The sequence below is a fragment of the Silurus aristotelis genome (assembly GCF_946808225.1).
Source record: "Silurus aristotelis genome assembly, chromosome: 11".
In the NCBI taxonomy this organism is placed as follows: Eukaryota; Metazoa; Chordata; class Actinopteri; order Siluriformes; family Siluridae; genus Silurus; species Silurus aristotelis.
This window is the reverse complement of record NC_139584.1, coordinates 23,999,509-24,018,571: the sequence shown is the minus strand read 5'-3', so window position 1 is coordinate 24,018,571 and position 19,063 is coordinate 23,999,509. Positions and strand designations below refer to the sequence as shown.

At 34.9% G+C, this 19,063-nt stretch overlaps 1 protein-coding gene across 5 annotated transcripts in view; it reads right to left on the bottom strand.

Moving 5' to 3' along the window:
• The window catches only part of gpr153 (G protein-coupled receptor 153), a 34,142-nt gene extending 21,421 nt beyond the window's left edge, over positions 1 to 12,721 (bottom strand). For 3 of the 5 annotated variants that reach the window (XM_083554682.1, XM_083554686.1, XM_083554683.1), the window contains exon 1: positions 11,889 to 12,721. The gene's annotated coding sequence lies outside the window, so the exon portion shown is untranslated. The remainder of the gene's footprint in view (positions 1 to 11,888) is intronic. The other 2 variants (XM_083554685.1, XM_083554684.1) reach the window with 2 other exon arrangements.
• Positions 12,722 to 19,063: the final 6,342 nt, after the last annotated feature.

Below are 19,063 nucleotides of genomic sequence, written 5' to 3'. Positions count from 1 at the left end.
GGTGGTAATGACATATGCGATATACAGTACTGGCATTATAATGGTGTAAATGAAAAATGTTCTCTGACTCATCGTTTATGCAGATTAATTAATCCTCTCAAGCAAAAATTTTAATTGCAAAAAGGTTCTAAATATTTCATATAGCTGATTACAGATTATTTAAACTACTGTTCAGAAAAGGAAAACTGGGGGTTTCTGAAATACTTTTTACAAATAAGTAAAATTGATCCATGAAAAGTCTCTCAAAGATGTTAAGTAGAAGGTTAACTTTCCCATAATACTCAATTGGCTTTTCCCAAATGTCGTGTGAAATAGTTTTTTCCACAAAGGACTGTAAAAAGTAAAGTTGTAGCGAAGTGTTGTAGCTGATTTCCGGAAATTATGTTCCAGCTGGTCAATACAATATGCAATACCTAAATGACTGACAGACTTTTTTTTCCCCTGGAAATTATTAAATAATGTTTCTGTCGAATTATGAACAAATTGGTGCAACAAGATCTTTGCCTACCTAAAAGAAAGCCATTTTATTGCTCATGATAAATTTTTTAGTTTAATATGTCTGATCAGTTTCATTTTTATGCAGTAAAAATGCAGACTTCTCATCAAGCATTGGTGTGTTAGCTATAGAACCTTCTAGAAAATAAGTTAGCAGAGGTTCACCCAGGTCATTGGCTTCAAGTTAAAATATTTTTCAAAAGTAGGCCCACTAGCTTCCTATAAAACATGACAATTTTACATGAAATAGCCAGGGGAGAAAATTCTCTCTGTTTTGAGTTTGGGAGACAGCACAAGTTTTTTATCTGTTCAAAATTAAAATAAAAACAAGATCGATGGCAAAACAATTTAGCTATGGAATTACAATAATGGATTCTGAAAGTGACCCAAGTGTAAAAAGTACACAAAGCTCTGAGTAGTTTTTAGAAACACTGATCTGTTTCTGGCTAATGGATAAGAGATCTATGATAAAGTTGTTTAATAATCTTACAAAAGTTGTGCGTCATCACAGCTTTTTCCGAAAGCTACTCTTTTGTAATATAAAATTAGTTCAAGAGAATATTATTTTCCAAAATTATACAATAGTATAATTCTTTATTTTAAATATCTAACAGAAATTTTTAGCACATAAATTATAAAATAATTTAAAATAATAGCTTGCAAGCAAAAGTCTGGTAGTTTTTATAACTTAACTTAATCACTTAATATAGGAAAGATCCCATGTTAAGTATTAAAAATAATAATAATAATAAATTACTTTATGTATTTAATCTTTACAAGCCTGAGAGGTTAAGATTAAGATTCTGCAAAGCTTGTTATGCTTTTTCTCTATAAATAAAACTGGTCAACAGACATACATAAATTGCAAGATATTTATGGTAAATTAAGTTTACTAAATACATAAAACGTGCGCTCGACACTAATTTCCTCTGTTCGATCATCTCTGTGATCCTATTTCGAAACCCTTCTTTTGGACTTTAAAAGGTATTCAGATACAACCAGACAACCGATTGGAACACAATTGGAATAGTTATTTTGTGCTTCATTGTACATTCTCTTAAAGACTGATGATTATATTATATGAACCACATTAAATTAATTCAGTCATAAAATGTCATTCACTTCCAGCCATCAGTATTTCATCAGTGCTTTGGAAAGCTTGAGAATTGTATCTATGTGATTGTTTTGTAGTGCTATAAGCTTTAAATGCCGCATTCAGGTGTAAGCGTTGATTCCAAATATTCCACCAATCACAGACAAAATTCTTATCATTATCGTCATTATTATAACCTCAGAAAACCACAGCTTCTCAGTTGCACCACATGCATAGGGTGATAAGCTTTAGTTGCACATTTATTTTTTTATCGTTTTTAAGCAGCTAGGTCAGGTTTTATAAGCTTATATAAAACCTCAGTGAAGAAAATCTTCCAGATGGGACTGTGTGCAATTTGGACATTTAATTCAGCATTTAAAATAGCATGATGTAGCTTAGTAGAGATGTCCCTATACCATTTTTCAGAATGGCGAAGTAAAAAAAAATCATTGCTCATATCAAACGAGGGGAAAAGGCGAGCTCAGAGGCTTTGAGCATTGCAGGGTTGTTTGTACCAGATGGGCTGGTTTGAGGATTTCAGAAACTGATGATCTGTGATTTGCATTCATTAAATTGTCACTAAAGTAGGGTTTAAAAAAGGTGGTATAAATAATAATAAACAAAAAGTAAAAGAAATGGTCAGAGGTGAAGGATAGGAAGGCAACTGTAACTCAGTCACCACTCTTTTTGACCACGGTGATTAAAACGTACAACATAAAATCGAGGAGGCTGAGCTGGAAAGATTGATTTTTTTTTCTTCTCCATCTAATGTGATCTTGAGTGACTAATCACACCAATTTTACACAAACAAGATTTCGGTGCAACATCTCCTTTCGATAATAATAGCTTGCTAAATCGCTCACAGGTTTCAGCAAGACAATACTTCTTCCAAACCTGCACCGCAACATATTTTTAAGGGTGTGTTAAGCAAACAAAAGCACCACACAAGGTGTACTTGTTAGATAACACGCTAGCTGTAATCCTGACAGCAGAATTAAAATGAGCATGCATTGATGTTGTGCAAGAGAGCTGAATTGCATTCGATACCCTCCCACTTGCTGTATTTGAGTAACGTCCTGGTTTTGCATACAAGATTTGGAAGGGCTGGAGTGCAAACCAGGGGGCTTCATGAAGACACACTTTCAAGAACTCAAAATAGCGATATATTATATATGAATCTCAAAAACCTTGAATATACATTTTTTCTCACACTGTTTTGAAAATGCCTGTTGTATGTGTTTTTAAAACAAATAATTTAATATACGGTTGTAAGATCCCCCCCCCAAAAAAAAAATAATTAAAACCTTAATTAAAATTTCAAAAAATACAGATTTTATGTAAATTAGGCCAAAGCAAAGTGCCTGGGATTGAACTCATAATTTGTCCAATCACAATCGTCTGCCACACTGTGTTCATGGCTATAAAGTTAACTGAAATGAAGTGGAATCAGAATGAAAGTTATGAACACTAAGAGCATCTTAAGTTTTTAAATTACAGAAAAAGATAAATAATGTTTTAGGCAGCAAACAGTGTCTAAAAACTGAATGCCTGTCAGCAACATTATATAGCCTAACCAGCTCAAAGGGTACCCCATTAAGCAAAATATAGAAATCTTTTCATTTGACTAATGATTCTTTCCTTTTTTTTACTACTTTAAAAAAAGATTTCTCAAAGAAAATCTGGGATTCCCAAAGAAAATCTGAAATTATTCGTCCATAATTCAATCTGGATTTCTGAGATTAAAATGTGTTAAATTTGTGTTCGAGTGTCAGATTTATTTATTTTATTTTTAAATCTTAAAATTGTAATCTGCAACTTCAATGCTGTGTATTTAAATACAGATCTTAGAGCTACTGAGCAAAAAAAAATAATTAAATAAAAAAAAAAAGCAAAGCAAAGCAAAGCAAATCATTAACAACATGGATATTTGTTTAATTTACCATATGGGATTATTTCATTGGATGTATATAAAGAGAAAAAAATCTAACATTTATATTTAGATACTTAGATAATTTTTTAGATAATTATGGAATTATAATAGCAAGGCCCTATTATATATTTATATACCATTAAGGTTTCCTGAAATGTTTTTGTTATTTCTATAATATTATAATGATACTGCACATATACAGTATATAAAACTAATAAATGTTCCTCTCTCAAATCAAAACATTGTTTCATGGAGCTGTGTGTGTGTGGTGAAGAGACATATAGCATTGCCCTCACCTGCCAAATTATATACATGACACCACAATATATCATGACACATTCCCCACATCATGCCTAGTCAGTCTGTAAGCTCTGAGAGCGGCGAGGCGGAGGTGTGATGCTGACCTACTTCTCTCCAGGTCTTCAAGGCTATAAAACTGAAAGGAGTCTCTGTCCTACAAAATAAATCAACATCACCGTTGTGTGCGTGCGTGCGAGTGCGTGTGCGCGTGTGAAAGTCGGAAAGTATGAGCTAGAGAATGACTTGCACCCTAGTTAAAAGTAGATCAAAGCATGGAAACCTGAGTAGGCCCCATGGTTTTACATTGTTGTTTAGGCTCATTAATTCATAAGCTTCTGTTGATACGCTGCCGCCTGCATTCACCCAGAATTCAGGAGAAAAACAACAAAATGTGTATAAGCCGAGTGGAAACACTTCGCTTATAATTGTAGTGTCAAGTGAGTTTCCAAAACAAAATAAAAAAAGGGAGAGTCTGGAAGAACCACGACAAGAAGCAGGCCTTGTGTCTGAGAAAAGGCGCGGTCGAGGCAATGCCAGTCCTGACTGTAGGAGGAGAAAAAACAGGCTGGGTATCAGAGATTAGTGGGATTTTCATGCAAATGAATCTTGCTCTGATTCACTGGCTGTTGTTGAATATAACTAGCGACAAATGACTATTTGTGACCACTATAATAACAACACTAAGCCCATTGATTGAATAATAAATGGTTGTGTGTCATGGACGGTCGCTAATATATTGACAAAATCGAGTGTACTATAAACCTTGAGTCTGTCTAATCAATGTCCAGCTTTCGATTGAACCTCTACACCTAGCATAAGAAAAATGTCATTAATAAGTCCCTAGCTCTGTATAAACTAATCTGTGAACAAACTGCATACACATCTGCGTTATGTTCTCATCGCACTGCTTGAGCAGTCTAATAACACGGCGGCAAAAATGTTTGTCAGAGAAGTCAGAGACTAATTTCAGGTCCCGCTGCTTTCCTTTTAAGGCATAGAAAAGTAGCATAGTGACCAAAACGATTTGATCAACTCTTACCCCTGGAACGTCTTGGTATATTATGCTATTATTGAGTTTAAAGCACATCATCCCCAATTTTCTATCAAATATTCTATTAAACTAAGAATAACCATGTTTATTAGAATACATAATGTAAGAATGGACATCCGGCTGGATCTTACAATAGAATGGGTTAAAACATACAACTTAAATGTGTGTATCTCAATCATACTGTATTTAAAGATTTCAACGAAAAGATGCCACGCCTACTCATGTGTGTCTATTGACTATCGAATTTACAACCTACAACCAATTCTTTACATTTATTATAAATTAATGTTGCAAAATGGGTTAGTTATATAATTATCAATATTATCATCAGCCTCTGTCTAGTCACCTGAGGTAAAATTAGCTTGTGCCTTCGCCATAATTGTATGACTTTCTGATTGTTGTTCTTCAACCCTTTAAATTCATACACCTCTGTTTTGTTAGTGAAATTCTTATTTAGTCTTTGAAAAAGTGTTTAAGCTCCTGCACGATTGCTACTTATTGCACTTCTTGAAAATGCCAAACTGCATTTTGTTGCTGTTTAGCTGTACTATGCAATGGCAATAAAGATCTATCTATCCATCTATCCATCTATCCCACTATATTAAATTAAATCCTAGCAACAAGACCTTTGCAAAATGAAAAATATAATAGCACACCATATGGAAAAAAGTTGGTATATAATTTTTTTTACCTTTCCATTCTATATTTAATCCCCATTTGCTGTTATAATAATAAGTGAGAAGTTGTTCCACAAGATTTTGGAGTGTGCTTGTGGAGATTTGTGCTCATTCAGCCACATGGGTGTTAGTAAAGGCATGTCCGGGGTACACTTAGCTTTCAAATTCATCCCAAAGGTTTTAAGCTCAAAACTTAAAACCAAAGCAGGCCAATCCAACCCATAAAAAACATATTATTATTATTATTATTATTATATTTAACAACAGGTTTGGGTTTCCTTGTTGAAATGAAGGGAAAATTCTCTTTTACCTCATCCAACAGCATCCTATACAATTGTGTGCCTCTGCAACTGATCCAGAATGCAGCCAAACAACTTGCTTTCAACCTTCCTACAGCAGGTTCTCCCACACCACTCCACTGCTGTGCACCCAGCTTCCTGTAGCTGCCTGCATCTCAATAAAAACACTGATGCTTGCCTACAAAGCCAAAAGCCGACCAGCAACTCCTCTACCTTACAGCAGTTATCTCACCTGACACAGCATCATGCTCCTTTCAATCCTCAACTACTGCCCAACTGGTCCCACTATCTCTCAGGGTACGAAGAAGACTTTTTCAGATTCTTCTCTGTTCTGGCACTGTGGAGGTGAAATAAACTTACACCGGATGTCGGAATAGCTGAGTCACTAGCAGTCTGCAAACAACATTTAAAGATATACCTCTTCCAGAGGTTTTTAAATAAGCACTTCTTGCATTTAAAAAATGCAAACATCTAACATTCTTTTCTCCCAACAACGTTTCAGGTGGGTGAGGAGACTTTAATGCACTTTGTAAGTCATTCTGGAAAAGAGCAGTGCTACATTCTGATCAGTTACATTCAGTTTTTGCTTATATATAAATATAAGCCAAATAATAAATAAATCATGCAAATATTGAACCAGTGCCAATGTATTTTTATTGAATAATGGATATTTGTTTGAATTGAAATGCAAATCCGTTCTGGTTATTCTGTATTAAAATGCAAATGTGTGTTTATTAGTAATAACAATCTATATGCAAGTAAATAGAAACCAATGTTGTTTTCATGTATAACGTATGCACACTGCTGAATAATATATAGCACTGATCATCCTAAAAATAAATAAATAAATACAATTAGTTTAAGGTTTCATTAAACACAATTTATAACACCTACTCCTATTTCTACATCAGAGACCTATCTTTAGCATGTGAAATGATCTGCATTGAGGTTCACACACACAAAACAAAAAAATAAATAAAATCACCATTCAAAATAATAAAATAAAGAAAGCTGCCCCCAACAAGAACAGAGTGCTCTAATTAATCTAATGAATATGCATGCAGGGAGTACTGTTAGCAGGAACAAAACGTTTAACTTGCTAAATTCAACAAAATGTTTCGCATGTGAAATGGTAAATTAGATGCACGGCTAAGCAGTAATACAGACCACCAAGAGAGCTGCTACAGATAACCGGTTTTTGGAGAGGAATGAAGTATCCAATGTCAAGTAGACCTTGAAGACCACACAGCATAATGACTGACTTCTTTTTCTTATTTGTTTATTCCACAGCAGATCTGCAATGAAGTACTAAACAGGTACATTTTGTGAATGCAACAAACTTTGGAGTAATTTGAACCTCAAATGACACACAGCCAAACAAAAGTTTGTACACCCCTTCTTCAGATTTTTTTTTTTTTCCTGTCATGTCAGTCATGACTTGGTCGGGAAAAATGGGTAGAAAAACCCCTAAAACAAACACACATCTAAAACACACATTTTAATTCATCTTAACCCTGGAGTCTATTTTCGAAAGCTTGATGATTGCCTTGCTCTATCAAATCATAATAAACCCGATAATAAACTTCTGAGCAATAAATGTTGAGCAAAGATGGACTGACCCTCCATTTCATGAGAACCTCAGCAAAAGTCGATAACATTTTTTTCCACATTTGTCTGTTTTTCAAAATGACTCAACTTCCAAACCCGCTGGGTAATTACACACTACCTGACCTGCTAACCTCAATATCGCAAATCTTGTGATTTCACTCACCGCTTATTCTTTTTGCAATGCTGTAATACTGTTTTGGTTTTTTATTACTCAGAGACAGTAACCACTTGTTTTAACCTTTGTACTGGTTCTAATCACATGGGGCCTCTCATTCAAGATGACTTATTGATGACTTTATATAATAGACTGTCTTACCTTCTTGATCACCACTAAATTTACATTTAGATGGAGTTTGAACAGTTCTATGCATCTAGATTGGACACATACATGACCTGAAGCATTTATGAAGATAAACTGACAGTATGTTTGAGAGGGCGAGTATTCTTTTAGCATTATTGCTATACTGCATCAGTTCAAGAACAATCACAATTTAACACTCAAACCATAATTTGCTACAAAACAGCTGAACTTTATGTGGATTTGAACTCTACCAATTCAAGGTCCTTCTCCCAGCACAAAGTAATTAAAAACTCCCCAATCTTACAGTCACTGTGAAGCTCACCTTGGGTTAGATGTTAGACACTTATTTGATTGTAATCAACATAAATTTAAGCTTGTTGAGATGAACATTATTCTACCTCACAGTGTCTGTTGATTATATGCAGATACACTAAATCTGCAAATGAAGCTTTTTTTTGTTAATGGAAAACAATTATTTTAAATATACAAGTGAATTAAATGGTTTGAATTCAGTTTCTCTCAGAATTACAGTGTAGGTCACAATCCAGAGTCCTACACCAATCCACAGTCACAGGCTTGGACACTTAAACAGATATGAAAAACAGTAGTCTACATCATAATGCCTAGATAAACCTAAATAAATGATAAATTCTGTATAATTTCTGTAGTATTATAAATGTATATATTTGTAGAGTCATTATATATTCTAGATGATCTCCTATATAGTATCTGTATACCACTTGTGTATACATCATGTATCCTTTTGTACAGTTGAACATACAGTGCACATTCGTCATACTGTAAATGTATATATCTCATTGTTTTAAATATGTCCTTATATTTATCTGTTGTGCATATATTTACATATTTATTGCCTTTATATTTATCTGTTGTGCATATTTTTGCTATCCATCTGATCTATTCATCAGGTTCTTTTCTTGCTATTAATAATCGCAACCACATTAGCCGATATACACATGTGGTATGCACATTTAAGTACAGGCTAATTATCCTCTGATGATTTAGCTAATACGTTTATCAGAACAAAAAAAATACCTTTATGTACACTGGGATAGAGGTCAAGTCAAAATCATTTTTATCCAAACAAAAGTACTCGTGAATGAAAAGAACATGAAAGAGGACATGTTACTGAAACACTTTACATTTACTATCTAGCTGACATTATTTGGTTCTCATTCAGGTTCAAACAGATAGAAAGCTCATGGAATAAATAAAACCCACTGTGACTGATATTAAGACAGTTTTGGACATGAATGTGAGCACCTGAATGTTTTCTAGACTGAGCAGGAATAAAAAACAAAAAACAGTTCTGCTCATATTGTTAAAATACTGATAGAGAACGATTGTGATATAATTTAAAGCTTGTTGAACAAAAAAATGTTAGCAAGAGAAAATGAGACTGTTACAAATGTAAATGCTTCATTGGACCCTGCAATTACTCACACTGCTAATTACATGCATATCTACTTTAACAACCCTGTCATATTAGTGGGAGCAAACATGGTACGACAATATAACTTACCATGATTCAACCAGAAGAACATCAAAGATTAAATCTTGGATTTACTACACAACATTATTTTTGCACACAAGCATATATATATATATATATATATATATATATATATATATATATATATATATATATATATATATATAAAATAATTGCACATCTTGCAAAGTTGCATTTACTCTAAAAAAGGAATACTCTAAATAAGTCAAAGTTCTGGCTGCAAGTGCGAGGTTTTTTTTATTTCGATTTTATAGGGTTTTTTTTACTGCTTTGATGTTTCTTCTTTATTTCTTTTATATTATATTTTTTATCTTTTATTTTTTATACTGCTTTATCCTTTCTATTTTTTTAATACATCTCATGGCGGACCATTCAGTAAAAGTCTTTGTACTGTTTATGGATTTTTTCTCATTAAACATGTTGTAAAAGTAAAGATTCAGTACATATTCTGTTCATACATACATACTGAATCTGATTAAATCTAACTGCTGTAATGGAGCAAGTTCATAATATATAGCAGTCCAATAGATCTACAGAATATCTATTATCACTAGTGAAAACCAATGGCTTCATAATCATACATTATTTAAATAGGGAAAAAAGTTACAAACACACTTTATGTATATATAAAAAAAGACAAATAAACATTATGAGCATTAGCTAAGAATAGAGTACCATTTTAAGCAGTAATGAACCTCACCAGAAAATGTACCTCACCAGCCTGCCTTAAGTTCTGCATGAAATGCTTCATTAAACAAAAGCATTAAGCGTTGTCCTGAGAACAGTAATTCACAGATCTCCTGCTTTGTGATGTGAGTAATTTGTGCACTCCAAATGTTACACAATGCACCAGCATTTTCACAAAAATGTGGACGACTGTGCTCTAATGTGGCATGTAGTTTTCCTGCATCAAGGAACGTTAGTGACATTCTGTCAGAAATGCATCCCTAGTTACCACCCTTAGTTACCTGTCATTGCCATGGTAACTAGGGATGGATAGATTCATTTACAGTTCAATAATGACTATACAGTCCAGTGAGTACCATCTGATAACAATACTGATTCCCTACTGACATCCATGTCTAGGGATTTGTCTAGGTCATGCCATGCATAGCATGATAAGGTCAGTGTGTGTCTAATGTTTACTTACAAGAGCTGGGTCAAGTCAGTCAACATCATACATGGTCAAAGTCAGTAAATTTGCTCACAAAATGTGTTCTACAGATACATGAACAGGTTGTCAGACTTACATCAAACTGATCTTGGTCAAAACCCACCTACTATCGTTCACCATAAATAGAAATGCATCCCTCTTTACACTAAGCTACTCCTTGACTGGGCTTAAATCAGGATAAAGTCTTCTGCCTTGTTTCAATATGGAACGTGTTCATTCGCTACTCTACCGATCAGCTGACCAAAAGGAATGTTTTGATTTCATCCAAAACACGTGACAGTATATACTGTATTTGAAATCATGGCTTTAGTAAATACAATGCTAGAAATAGTGACAGCATAGTAAAAAAGACCACTTGTCATATCTTGTTTTGATATTCAACCTTTTTTTTTTTTTGATAATTTTACATCTGCTGGTGGATCTTGTCATTTTCTTGAAATCTTTTGGCTTTCAAGGTACAACATTCGATATTTTTCATAGTACAAATAATAAGGAAAATCTGATTGAAGAAGAGAAAAATATGTTAAGGTTCAAAACTAGTGCATTGTGTAGCTAAAAGAACAAAAACATGGATTTGTTATTTATATATATACATTTTTTTTTTTTTTTTTTTAGTGTAGCTACTATTGGGGGCGGAGCTTTGTATAGAAGAGTTAATGACGCAATTAAGAAACTATTAGAAATCTCCTTGAAAAAATTGCCAAATGCACCTTTTAGTTAGAATATTTATTTGTTTAGTTTTTTATATAGTACTCTAGCTGATAGTCGAAGCGTTGAAAATACAGCTCTGAGAGCATTGCTGGTTAATGTCGGAGTCCTAAGTATTATTTTTATTAATATATTTATTTATTTATTTATTTATATTTATTTTTTAAGCTAACCTGGTAACACCATTGTCAAACTGTTTTCACACTTTCTTCTTTGTTTTATTGACGGATATATAAACGATTCTGGGTTACATTACAAGCGTGAGTTTTTGATGCCACTTTTGGCCGCGTACTAAATAGCGTTTTAAAATAGTAGGGCACATACCATAGGTTACCATAGTTACAATATGCAGAGTACCATTATAAGTGAGCTATTTAGTACTGGAGTGTGCAGTTTGGGACGCAGCCCGCTTGTTTGCCTGCCTGTAATTCTTCCCATATGTATTTCATTCACAAGCTGCCTGTGGTCCGAAACACCTATTCACGGTTTAAAGAATGGTTTAGGATGGAGCGCAGAGGAAACGAGCATTCATATTAACGCGGTTTTACAATGTGGGTTTACACGTTTAAACAAGAGACATCACCTATAGTCCAGGACCATAATTATACAGTATATCGCCCAAACCAAAAAGCATACTCGAGATCGCGTGCGCGCGCGCGCGCGCGTGTGTGTGTGTGTGTGTGTGTGCAAGTGTGTAAACTGTGTCGCTGGTAGATACCTTGAATAAAATCGGTTGAAATGCACCGAAAGCTCCGCCAAAAAAAGGTGTCGCGTTGTTATCAATACGTCCACGCAGTTTGCGCGTTCGGTTCCGGATGCACGCGACAGAATCAAAAACGCTGGCGAAGCAACATGGCGCGTCCTTTATAATTATTCCTCATCGGTGAGGATCAGGAGTCATTGCCATCAGGAACAAGTGTGGAAATGGAGTACGGGCGAAGTTAAACGTGTCGACGTGTTTGGTTGGTGGTGGTGAGGAAGATGATGGTCGGGCGCGCGCGCAGCCTCCTTCAGATCCTCCTCCTCACGCCGCCAATTGAGGTTCGCTCAGCTCTAGGAGGAGGGAATGAATGAAGAAGCAGGAACAGATGCTGCTCGGAGATCCAGCCATCACGCTTGAGGTTCACTTCCTAACGTCATTCTCTTGCGCTTTCTCGAGTTCCCTTGTTTAGTTTTGTTGTTTGTTTTGTTTTGTTGTAGTTTTTTTTTTTTTTTTATCTAGAAGAAGACTCTCAAAGTTTTTCAGAAGTTCTGTCACTCTTGAAGGTAAATCATTACAGGTGAATAGGATGAACAACAAAACAGCAACAAAATGAATATCCCAGCCAGTTTTTAACAGATGTTCTTTACATTTCCTTTGCATTGGAAATGGTGTGTGTTTCCAAAAATTCAATTTCTGGACAACAAATAAAAAGATAAATCAGCACATTTCAAAAGGAAAACTCAACTCCGAAACACATTCAGCATGCAAACATAAAAATATGGCATATTTAAGGTGCTTATTTGCTTCTTATTTTGTATTTATTTATCTATTTGTTGTCTATCATGTCTAGGAGTCGCCACAGCAGATCATCCGTCTCTATACACCCCCCTCCCAGTATGCCATTGGGCGGAGCTACGGAAAGACCACGCCCCTTCGTACTCTGATTCTGGAACTTGTGGTTTAATGTGAACTTCATACTGAACTGTTTGAGCTAAACTCAGTATGGATGTGAGTCTTACTGGTTTACCAATAGGAAAGGAGGTGGGACTATGTAATCAGGGGGCGAGGTCATACATGCAATCAAAATGCAATCAATGTGTTGAAAGTTGACCTTTTCGAGTGGAAGATACAGATGAAAAATCAGGACAGACAAAAAGATTAAAGTACCGCTGCTTTGCTCTGATCAGAAAATAGACAAAGAAAAAACAAAGGTCAACATTGAATGTTGAAACACTTTTTTTTTGCTAGATTGAAGCATATGAAACAAAATAAATTTCTAAATAGGTCATCTAGAGCCTTTTTAGAGAGTGTGGGTGTCCTGTGTTTACATGGGATGAAAGAGGTGGTGGCATTGGCCTGTCCCATTTCATCAAATTTCAAGTGCACTGAGACATGGACTTGCACTCAGCTTCACATCAATATTTAGAAGCATATAAATGATATTCTGTGTCTTCATCAGCACACCCAGTTTTGAAGAGTGAGATCGTTATGGATAACAGATAAACAGTGTTTTTAAAGTATCTTAAGACAGTGCTCGGCTTTTCTTCTGCATCGTGACCATAAAAACCTGCGATGAACAGACTTTGCCCTCCACTAAGTTTTGTATCATATGGCAAAATATTTGTCATTTTAAACTTAAAATACTATTATTATTTATATCTTTGTTTTCTTTAATTGTTACATTTAAATGGTCGGAAGGTGATGTTGAGTAATCTTACACAAAATTAATTAGAAATGTAAATGGTGATAAATATAAATGGCTTGATGTGGCTAGATATTAGTGCTTCAATGATCCTGCTGGATGGTATTACAGCTAAATCTTTAGCCCATGGCAGCTGACACATAATTTCATGGCTATTGCTATCACTGAAGGACATTTACATCCACCAGCATCACTGTGTAAAGCTTCAAAGGTGACCTTAGTGTTCATATCATGTAGCAAACTGTAGGCATACCATAAGGAATTTTACTGTGTATTTAAACATGCTATTGTATTGTCTACAACATGAGTGTGCTGGTAAGAATGTCTTCACTGAAAGACCTGTGATTGTTCTGCATATAAACACGTACCGCTTGTCATTATCACGAGAAGACCCGAACCTGTTCCTGCATTACAGTGCTGTTGTGCGCAAAGCCAGCTCCATGAAGATATGTTTTACATGGGTTGCAGTGGAAGATCTTGAGTGGCCTGCTATAGAGCTCTGATCTCAACCTTACTTAAACTGAAATACTGCACCCTTGGCCTCCTACATCAGTACCCTTCTTTACTAAGCCTCATCATCCAGATTCTAGTGGAATATCTTCCCAGAAGATTGGAGTATATTACACAGAAAAGAGGGATTAAATATGGAATGCAATTCAAAAATCACATACAAATCTTATGGTCAAGTGTCCAAAAATCTATAAAGTGTAAAAATGATAGATTGCCTTAATCTTGCACAAAAGCCAGGTGACCTGGAAATAAAATTTGGAAAAGACAGCCACCTCCATGTCTGAGCCTGGTGCTCTGGGGAACTTAGCTGGAACTGGAACTGGAAGCTTAGCAGTAAAACAACACACACACACACACACACACACACACACACACACACACACACACACACACACACACACACACACACACACACAAACACAAAAAGAAAGACAGCTCTCCCTTTGCTCATCTTGCATAGAACCCAAGGATGTCCTCTTACCTAGATTTGATTTCACGTTGATATTTTGTACTTAGAGCCATGACTTTTCCATCATATTGCTTCAAAGATCAAATAAACTTGTGTGTGTGTGTGTGTGGGGGGGGGGGGGATGACATATACAGTATGTACAGTGTATGGGACTTTACACTGGTCCTCATTTCTGTGGTCTCTGTGACATTTTCTTTACTGAGGTTAATTGTGGGGTTAGAGTTAGTTGAGGCATTAATTAGCTACATTAATAATGCCATGGCAAGGTCATTCTTAACGATAGTACTTGTGTGTGTCTGTGTGTGTGTGTGTGTGTGTGTGTGTGTGGGTGGGGGGGGGGTATCTTGTGTGATTTGTATGTCTTGTATGCTAAAGGACTCATAAAAAAAATACAAGCTACACAACTTTAATTATTCTTTCAATAAATGATTTCCTGTTTTATTATTTGTAAGCAAAGCTCCTATCCAGGGATTGAGGAATTATGAAACAGTTAAAGACATCAATAATCAAATACAGATCTTCCATTTAGTCTTTCTTTTGTTCCACACCATTAACATTGATGAATTGGATGCTTTGGAGGGAACAGTAATTATGATGTCTAAGGTCTCATTAATCTCATCTGGAGATCTAAAATCAGTCCTCAGTTATCTTCATCCAGTCCACATTACTGTTATATTTTGTCTACCAGTACACATTGACCAGGCTCAAGGCTTTTTGATACTGAAGATGACACCAGCACAAAACTAAAAAGGTTGAAGAAGGATTTCTGGGGGATGTTTAAAACTTTGCAGAGCTATAGATGTCACACAATTGGCTATTTTTGGAGAAATTCTTGACTTTCACACTAATGATTTCTGAGTTTCAGTGTAGAAACATGAGCTTGAGGGCTGATGGTTCAGTAGCAATCCATTACACAGAGCTGGTAACATTGCTAGCTAGAAAATCAGATTTAACCACAAAATCTACATTTGTTGTATAGCAGGCATGATGTTAATGGCATACATGATTAAAAAATTTATTAAATTGGTTGAACTGATATTTATAGTAATAAATAAAGATAAATAGTAATATTTATAATATGTACATTAATGTATATACATGTATTTTATACATTTGTTTATTTCAAAAGTAACAAAAACATGTTGCATCTGCAGTTCAGGTCAGCTCAGATGTTTTTATAAATTGTCTACAGCTGTGTAAAAAAATCTCTCTTTATATTCTAGATTTAAGCTTCAGTACACAGAATATAAGAAATCAAATGTTTACATTTAGTTACTATAAGGAAATGGAGGCATCTTACAAAAAAAGCAAATCATTCAATGTACACCTGCTGTCTGTTGATTGCAGTGTCCTGCTAATGACATTTTATGTTCTGAATGGTTTAGCTTTGCTCACATGTTTTGTTGATTTCTTGAAACAGCATGATTAGCACTTTGCTAATTTTGTAGGCCTAGTCTCAAGTACCAGCCAGTGGAAGATGTTTTCTTATGTCACTTCAACATTCAAAACGCTCATAAGATCAGCTTTTTTAAAAGGTAATTGTTAACCTAAATTTAGCCTTTGACCTGTTTGGCTAAATATATCTTGATTATGATTAATCATTCTCATAGATTCATAGTTAAGCCATTTGCTTGTCTATAAACACCCTGTTTCAATCTTTTGCATGCAAAACAGGTTTACATGAATTTCTTGCCAAGATCTTTTAAAAATAATTGGAATGTTAAACCACTGCTGAAGTTTTCTCCAGCACATCCCATAGATTTTTAATAGGGTTAATGTCTGAACTCTGTGGTGGACAATCCATGTGTAAAAATGTCTCATGATCTCTGAACCACCGCTTCACAACTTGGGCCCAATGAATCCTGGTATTTCATCATGAAATACGCCCATACATCAGAAAAAAAAGACCCATTGATGGAAAAACCTGGTCATTATTCAGGAAGTCAGCTTATCTCATTTTTTGGCACATAATGTTGAAGCAACACCAGATCCAACAATGATATTTGGCAAAATACATTTTCACAAAGTGTAGTCATACAGTCACTCACTCGACTTCAACAGTATTCTTATAGTAGCCTGCCCCTTTTCCTAAAAGCACAGTTCCGCCTTCTGTATTAGCCTTGTTGACCCAGCGTGCCTCAAATACTTTATTTTCATTTTTTTATCCAATCTTTTGACAGTATTTTAAAGTTCACTCCAGGGTGAAACTGTTTTTTTCTTCCTTTGGGAGATGCCCTATTTAAAGTCATGGAAAAATACATGCCTATCAGCACTGACACAAATGGGTTGGATCATGGGTTTCATTTTCACTGAAAATACTGTAATTACATTATTATATATAATTGCTGTCATCTGTGGGCAAAATAAGCTGCATAGCAGAAATTTGCTTTTGAGTTATAAAAAAGGAAAATGTTTCATTTTTAAAAATTTCATTGTTTTTTTCAATTTCCATTTTTTTTTATTTCATTGTTTTTACAATAAAAGAAAGGAGAAAACCAGAATTGGTTTTGCAGTAGTATAATTGTTTGGCAAATAAATGAATAAACAAAAAACCTTTAAATGAAAGGTACTTATCAACAAATATTGAAATGATATAATATGTAATTTCACAGCATCTGTCAAAAATAAAAATTTTGAGAAACAACTTTTAGAAATATGAAAATGTTACCTAAAGCGTAAAAGAAATGCTGGCTGCGGAATGCTACAGTACAGTAGCTGGGTAAATTAGCTTGTTGGTTGGGTTCGCTAATCTTATCCAGCATGTTCAAATGCTACTGCTTGTCTTGTTTTAAAGTAAAGAAAAAACTATGACTATGATGCTTTTAGTCCCTCCTCAGGGGGCATCCATTTTTCTGTGCTCCTATATATGTGGCAGCAGGTGATGAACTGCTTGTGATGATCAGCATGGCTTTTTTTGACAGAACACTCTCAATCTGAGCGAATTGCTACGTGGAAGATCGCTTGCTCACATTTATGCAGGTAATAAATGATTTGGTTAATTTGTCCTTTGTGGACAGACGTGACTTTTTCAGGGAAGCGTAATAACTGCATTGCTTGACTACACATAACAGTGTCAGGGTATATTATTAGCATATTTGTATTAGCATCTGCATACATCTTTGGTGTCAGTTGGAATAAAAATATATACTGAATGCACTTTACTGCCAAATTCTCAAGTGCCATAGAAATGCTTTATTTATGATTCCATGTAAAATGTGCCATAAAGGACTCGTGTATACAGTAGTGGACGATCAGGGCCAGAAAGACCTTCTTTGAATTAAAATCACTGACTTACTTTTTTTTTATATATATTTTTCTACATTTATATTTATTAAATTATTCCTAATAGTGTATTCTCTTCATTTCATAGTGTTTCTCTCAGGTGCACTGTGTCTTGGAGCAAAGCAACAGAGTGCAATTTCAGCCATCACAGTGATTCACTGCAGGCTTGTTTTTTTTTTTTTTTTTTTTACCATGCATAATATGTTGCCTAAAGATGTCTCTTTAACCAACCAGACTGCAACTTGGCCACTCCGGGGCATCCAGCAGGCTGAACACATTTGCATTTTTACGTTCTTTGATTGGATGGTCAGATTGCACTAATCAGAGCTATCAAACTGCATCTGCATGTGCAAAGTGTATATGGTGAAATATATTTGTGTGAATTTAAGCTTTTTATTCCACAATGGGTGACAGAGGAAAACATTTATTTGGCCATAGATATACTTACAATGACATTTACAAGACTTTCAAGAAAAGCTGGATATTGTGAGGAAAGGTTGGCCAAAACAGTTCAAAACAACTGTTAGGCTTTTTCATAAACTGTTTATTCTGTTGCATTTTCTTTCCTGTAGAATTCCCACAAAAAAAAAAACCACAATTTGTGTTGATTTTAAATCCCCAAGAAAACTGTAATGCACTGAAAAAAAAAAGCACAAAAGTGCACAGAAAAACCCGGGTCATTTTACAAGGTTAATTTTGATGCTTCTGCTAGAGATGATGTATGCTGGTGGTGCAGCTGTGGCTGCAGTGAAAGGAGACTTGTTGAATTGTGTTGAATTGTGATGTAGCGCTCTGTTATACTGCATTTCACTATAACATTGATAGTTTCTATAGCCGTGACGTCATAACGATCGTATTGAGCGATGGATTGACTCAGATAGGACACCACTGGATATATATATGCAAGATAGCTATAACTAGCTAGCACCTGGACCTAAAATAAAGCACATTATGCACAATAAATCAAACACATCTCTTGATTTCTGGATTGTTCTGTCTTCAGAATGGCAGCTATTATATAATGTCACATGAAAAGCTAGCATAACAGCACCTGAAATGTCTGCTTACAGCTGCTATAATGCAAGTGATATAGTGTCTTGTGGACACACCCACCGCAACATTAAACCATGATATATATAACTTTCACATATTACATATAATATAAACATAAAGAAGCTGTATAAATCCAATTGATGGTACAAACTTTATTAAAGACAGACAGATGCA